We start from the raw sequence: 6,406 nt of genomic DNA on the forward strand, positions 1-6,406 counted from the left end.
CAACTCATCAAAGTTTGCTTTTTTTTAACGTGATGTGTCCTTTAACTGGTCATGACAGATTTACTACTATTGGATGCTCTCCAATCCTTGTTGTGCTTCCTTGTTTATTCATTTGTTTTAATCTTAGAGGGAGAAAATTGAACTTGATATTTATGTAATTACAAATTAAAGTTAAACTCTGTCTAAAAAGAGATTGAAATAAAATCTGCTTTGGCAAATAGGAATTATTGGAAAGATTTACTTGGCAGTTCTGATTTTTTTGTATTTACTGTCCTTTCTGACAGGATGTCAATGAAAGCAGGCAAAGAAGCCACCAGTGACCCGAGATGCACAGTGTTAAGATGAAACTGACCAAAGAATTTTCTTAGGAACATAGGATTAGAGTGAGATGGACTTGGTCGCAGGCCTAAGTGAAGTCTGTAGCTTGCTTTTGCTCTGGCCACAGGCACTGATTTATGTTCTCTGAGCCTAAGTATTCTCATCTTTAATGCTGTGAAAAAGATGTCTACATTACATGTACTGCATAAGATTTTAATACAATTGACAGTAAATAAATAAAATAAATAAAAAAGGGCTGGCCAAATAGCTCAGCAGATTAAAGCACTTGCCAACAGGTGCAGGGGCCCAGAGTTCAATCCCCCAGCCTGCTGTGTTGGTCCAGCCCCAGGAGTATGTTGAGACTTGAGACTGGGCATGGTGACACATACCTATAATCCCAATTCTTGGGATGCTGTAAACAAGGAAGATCACTAGAAGTCCGATCAGGGTGTTCAAGTGAGACCTTGAACACCCTGCAGACCCTGTTGACATATGAAGAAATTAAAAGACTGATCCATCATTTCCTTCAGAAGATGGTAACTATTCTGCTGTTATTACTTGAATAATAAAACCTATTAAGTCAGCCACAGAGAGTGACTTCTGTATTTTCTCCTTTCACTTTGTGGATACATTCTGGTAAATTTGAAAATAGAAAGAAATAGTATGAAGTGACTGCACTCAACCACTGACTTATATCTGCAATTTTTATGGTAGGTATAATAATTTAAGACCTTCATAACTAGCTGTATATTCCATAATGTGGAAACATCAGACATTTAGTTTTAAGCTTTCTTTGTTTAAATGTTTGTGTAAAATTCTTAGAATCAGGTAGAATTTTCAGAAAAGCAGGGTTTTCCAAGCTAAGAAAGAATGTTTGTTCCAGTAGGCAGTACATATACTCTGAGGAACTAGGGGCATAAGGAGGGAAAGAGGTCAGGAAGCGCTTTCTAGTTAGGCACAGCTTTGAAATACAGATTGGATAAACATTCAAAAGTTACTTGATGGATGAGTGAATAAGATGAATGCATGAATTACATGAGAGTCAACAATAATTCTACTAAAAGTCTAAGTACAAAGGAAAAGAATTACTACATGGAGGAAAATTACAAATAAAAAGTGTAGCAAGCCATACTTCCCTCATATATGGAGTTGTGCCTTAAAAACCAGTAACCAAGCATCCTTCACTCCTACACTTCTTCCTCCTCCACACTGCTAAGAGGGGGAACCCAGCATCTGAGCAAAATATAGAGTTTATCAATCTACCCTTAAAAATAACCAAGCAGACAGACATGGTGGTGTCTACCTGTAATCCCAGCATTAAGGACCTTGAGAAAGAAAGAAGGATCCCAAGTTTAAGGTCAGCATAAGCTATATAAAAAGGTCAAGGCTGGTTTTTGAGAACCGGTATAATCTCACTGTAGTAAGATTTTATCTTAGAAAAACAATAACAAAAAAAAAAACCCTTCTGCTTAGTAAACAATAGCAATATATCAAAAAAAAGATATATTGCTATTTTTTACTAAATATGGGGCTGGGGAGATAGCTCAGTAGAATAAGCACCTGCCTGGCAAGCACAGGGTCCTGACTTCAATCCCCGGTACCACAAAAAATAAAAAATGAAATAAAAATTATACTAAATATTTCTTTTCCTCTCAGCAAACAACAGCAAAAGACAATCTCAAAAAAGTATCTGACAGAATCACTAGCTAGTTAGCTCCATCATGTGATTCAGTTGGAGAAGTTTGTACAAATTGCCTTTGTTTGTAGTGTATTTAATAAGCATTCAGCTGTAAATAGGTAGATTTTCCTAAATATAGCCACATTAACATCCTAATGAAAAACAAACATGAATATGTAATGTTTATTCATTGCTTGCTGTAACTCAGACTTTAGTTTACATTTTATTTTAAACAATGTAATTTGTACTATCATTTCCCACATTTGAGTATATACATATACATATATGTAAGTGCATGTTATAAATATTTATATTTGCTTATGGAAACATTTTATGGAAAAGAATACTGTTTTTAATCTAAATTAGAGTCACTTCAGTTTTGTAAATGGTGACCCATGACTATTTGTAGCTCTTTCAAGTATGATATTAACACTTATCTATTATTGTATCTTAAGCCCTTGATGTGACAGCAGTTTTCTTTTTCCTATCCATAGCTTGAGACCACGCAAAAAGACATGAAGCTTTTATGAATTTAGTATTTTTTTAAATGGATTGCTCATTCTCTGTGGACATGTAGGTATTTTTGATATAAATTTAATCCAAATATTCATTTAATAAACATTTACTAGGTAATAGTGTTATTTAATCACACATGAAGTTAGCATAAAATCAAGTGGCTTACAACATTGAACATTTATTAAGTTACATACTGTCTGAGGTCCACACCAGGTGTATCTGGGTAATTCAGAGTGGTTTATCTGGGTAATTCTGGGTCACAGGTTCACATTAGACTTCACTCAAGCTGTTGAACAGGGATTTTATGATCTGCGGCTCAATTCAGTTTTGAAGATTCCCTCCCAAAATCACATTCTTGAATGTTTCTGTTTTATTAGCTATTGCCCAGAGCCCTCAGTTACTCTGTATGAATAGCATTTGTGTAGGAATGTTTATGACATGGCAGCTGATTTTCCTCAGATTATAAAAAAAAGAGAGAGAGAAAAGACACAGAGGTGAAAGAGAGAGAGACAGAAAGATGGCAGGGAGAGAGGGAAACAAGAATACAAAAAATAAGAACAAGAACAGCAAGAACAGGATCAAGAAGAACAATAAGGAGGAGGCAGAGAAGATGGGACACAAACTCATAAATCATGTATCATAATTTCTACCATATTTCTTGTAGGCTTTTATATTAGTGAATCGAGATGGACCAACAGTTAAATAGGAACATGTACACTTTGTAAGAATAAGAGAGAGTGTGGAATATAAGGTTTATGTTAGATAGGCAGCTAATATAGTGTAGTTTTTACTCATGGTTTTTGGTTGTAATATCTATTGAAAGATGCCTTCCTGAAAAGAATTGAGCAAATGGGAAGTCTTTTAGAAACTCCATTATTTTAACTGTAAGAGAAAGGAAAATAATGATTGCCCTCTTTCTACCCTAAGAGAAAGCACTGCTGTAGCTGGGCCTCAAAAAGTTATTCTCCTGAGTGAAAGAGCTTTTCTTTATCCTGTTTATCTAGTTGAGTACCTTTTTCTAATTGTGTACTGACCCCTGCCATTCAATGGAGGCCACCAATACTGCTTGTGGAAAATTGTTTCTCTGCTCTACTTTAAAATAAGAGCAACAACAGCAAAGATAACAACAGCCAAAGAAAAGCTTTGATGGGACATCTTGGCTCAATGAGGCTGGATTATATGAAACAAAGTGTTCTCTCAGTGTAGGCTGGTAGGGTCCAACCTTTACAATCAAGACAGTCCCAAAGAGCTATACAAAGGTGAAGAAGTTTTTGCAAAGTATCAATTACAAGCAGATTGATGAGAAGTTTTTTCAGTATAATTATGAGATAAAGCTTAAGAAATTCCTCCACAACACAAAAGAATAAGACTTGAAGACCTGACTTTAAATGTGGATTCTAGTAAAACAGAAACATTTCATTAGTGTCTTTATAATATATGCATTTTCATTGTATTTTAGCTTAAAATATGAATTTAGGTATCATATAATTCATCTTAAAAATAGAAATCTGGATTTATGCAATAGTTTTAGAAAACCAGACTGAAATTATCTCAGCCAACAACATTATCATGACACTGGGAAGCAGCTATTTAGATGCTACTTTTCAAAAACAGCATCTGGAGACTGAATTCCTGTGTCTCTTCGGCTTGCAGAAATCATATTTTGCTGCTAAAGATAGGCCTATGTATAAGACACACTTAGAATTGGAGTCTTTACCGTATAAGGTAGAAGTAGGTGTTGGCCCATCATAAAATAGTGCTATAAATTCCACTGGCACCAATAACAAGTCGCAGCTGTGAATGCTAAGTGCCTCAAAGATCAAATTTTAAGCAATGCGTCAATTTAGCCAAGTTTCACTATTTTTGAGAACATTTCAGAGTTGCTAACAGTTCTATTTCGGCATGTAGTGAATGTATCAATAAGTGCTAAATTTTTAAAAATGTGTTTTTAATGTACTTTTGGAATGCTAGTAAGCACGAAGCTATCAAAACGTTGATATGATGTTGGTCTCAGATATGCACTAATATGGATGGTGTATGTCTATCATCATGGAACTTTCTATGAAGCCACTTCTCCATCCAGTGCTACTGTGTTCCCGAAGACAAACACCAAATGTACAAAAAGAAGTCTTTCTAATGTGTGGTACTGGCTTGTAGGTGTCTATGAGCAGCATTAAAGAAAGATGTTAGGAAGTGAAAAGGGGAGATAGCTCAGTAGTTTAAGCACCTGCCTGGCAAGCACAAGGTCCTGAGTTTGATCCCTGGTACCAGAAAAGAAAAAAAAAAAAAAAAGAAAGAAAGAAAGGAAAGAAGTTCAAAGAATTGAGACTGAGACCAGTTGCTGATGGACTGTTCTCTTAAAGTAACAGTTTACTAATAAACTTCATGCATGAAATAAATAATTCATCTGAATTTATGTAACTATGGGTCTGTTGCAAAATGTGTTTGCTAAACCTTTTTGCTATTGCTTGTAGTTTTTTAACTTCTTTTTGGATGATTGTCCTTGAATTTTCATAAAGACTTGACTATGTTTTTGACTAATAACCTAATCACAGAATCAGCCAGTCTCACCCAGCTCCTGGTCATCAATACAACTGATTATCAAAAAAAAGAAGTTAATTGCATCAGCAGCACCAGTGATGCACAGTCTGAGCTATCAGTGGAACCAGGATTACATCAAGACTATCAGAAGCACTCTCTTATAAATGAGATTCCATTGTGCAGTCTAGCAATTTGTCCCTATCTTACTGTTTACCATTCGGAACCAGAAAATGTGTTAATAAAAACAATCTCTAATATTTCCTGGACAATCAATCTTTCCCAGACACTCTGCTAATATTTTAAGACATGAACCTTAAGTCCTACAATGAAAACACCATTCTTAGCCTCCCCATCACCCTGGAGATGTACAGAGGTAAAATAATTTGCACAAGGCTTCTCAACCAGGTCAGTGATCAGGATTCAAAGTTGCTGAAGGTCATGTTTCTCTCCTATTTGCAAACCCCTTCTCTGCAAACAGGTTTGATTCCCTCTCATTTCTAACTTAAAGATTTATGTGGAAGGTGTTGGAATATTTGGATGCCATGTATAAATAAGTGTTCAGGGTCTTGACTAAATATTTTGTAAAATCTAAAAATGTTAATGTTTTATCACGCTAAAATAGAAGGATCTTGATCCAAAACTTTAATAACAACCATTAGCCACAGAAAACACAACGTATTATAATGTAAATTTAGAAAAATAAAGACCACCTAAGGTGGATATGGGTATGCCATAAGATCAGCCTGAAGCTAATATGACATTTTAAATATCAAAGAATATTCTCACACATGTGGACAAAAAGTAAATTTATTATCACTAGGATTTACGATATTCTCTTACATGATATCTCTGTTTTGGTAAGACAGGGTCTTGTAGATTTTGGTCCTGTTACTCATTAGTTAGGAAGATTTTTAATCAAAACAATTCTTGCTTTGGAGTCTGAAATTTATTTTCTCATGGCACACAAATAAGATCTTTTCCTGATTATTTCTGTTGTCAGTCACTTGCAGAAATTTGTTGTAGCAAGCAGCATACTGCCAAGTCCAGGAAATGAATCACTAACCTTTTGACCTTCAATAATGTCTGCCCCTAAGATGGCAAGATCACACATGTCAGCACATGACAGTTTTCAATTGAAAATGCCTGCCTGTGCACCATCATTACTGTTTTGGACCCTACTTCAGCTTTTGTTAGTGACTTAGTCCTTAAATAAAGTTGGTGGCAGAAAACTCAATTTACAAGTTGAAGGCTGAAAGATAGTTTTTGTTATTATAAAGTTAAGCATTACACTTCTATATGTTAGAAGAGATTAAGGAAGTTCTTAACTAATTTGGTGAAAATCTTGCTAAGACA

Source organism: Octodon degus, unplaced genomic scaffold (assembly GCF_000260255.1).
Source record: "Octodon degus isolate 3935 unplaced genomic scaffold, OctDeg1.0 scaffold00013, whole genome shotgun sequence".
Taxonomy (NCBI): Eukaryota; Metazoa; Chordata; class Mammalia; order Rodentia; family Octodontidae; genus Octodon; species Octodon degus.